Source organism: Pogona vitticeps, chromosome 4 (assembly GCF_051106095.1).
Source record: "Pogona vitticeps strain Pit_001003342236 chromosome 4, PviZW2.1, whole genome shotgun sequence".
Taxonomy (NCBI): Eukaryota; Metazoa; Chordata; class Lepidosauria; order Squamata; family Agamidae; genus Pogona; species Pogona vitticeps.
In genome coordinates, this window is record NC_135786.1 from 228,815,001 (window position 1) to 228,815,974 (window position 974).

Sequence of the window (974 nt, forward strand, 5' to 3'; positions counted from 1 at the left end):
TTGCAACACAAACTTTTATTGGGTATTTTGATTACTATGGTGTTCAATCCTCGCTAACAAACACAACTCAGAATGTACTGAAAGCAGAAAACTCTGTTGAAACTTCATTTCAGTAAATACGATGATTGGCATTACAGTCTCTGAGGATCTTCTCACTCACCCTCCTCATACATCTAAATCCCTAAGTTTGTCGTCAGCAAACTAATCTTCATTTCTTTCATACTGAAGGAAGCAACTCAGGCTTTGAGCTTCCATTTTCTTCAGAAACCTTCTCTAGGGACTGGGTGAACTTTAAAGCCCTGACATTCCATTGGTTTTGTCCTGGTTTAATTTTTTTTTTATCTTGCTAATGACTTGGGACCCCACTTAGATGCCCCACTGTGTCCCTCTGTTTCTTGTGTAGCTAGGAGGCAATCTCGCCCACAGAAGGGGATCAGAGGCTTAACAATAATGTCGCAGGGGTGCGTTCCTTCATAGGATGTGGAGGTCATGCGCAGCTCTGCACTGACAGACAGCAACGTGGTTTTAAGATGTAGGATGGGAAACGGGTCACAATTGGGGTTAACAATGGGATGAAAGACATTCTCCAGAGCCACTAAACTGTGAGGAAATGAGGAGGGCCTCCAATTGTGGTCGGCACAAAGAATTAAGGGGTATGAAGACAAAGAGACGCCAATTATCAAATAATGAATCTTTTTCATGTGTTTCTATAGAAAAGGCACTGCACTTGTGTGGCACATGAAATGTGGTGAGGCAAAGAAGCTTAGACACAGCTTGTAAAGCATGAAACTTAGCATAGAGTGCATTTTATTCTCACAGAATCAATGGTTTTTAAAAAATTTCAGAGGATCTGAACTGAGCTCGCTTGATAACTCTGTGTTGCATTGTCTTCAGTGAGACAGAAAATCAGTGTCCTTGACTGAAAGTTCTATAGATTGTTTTGGTACTAAAGAAACAAATAGAAATCGTTCAAT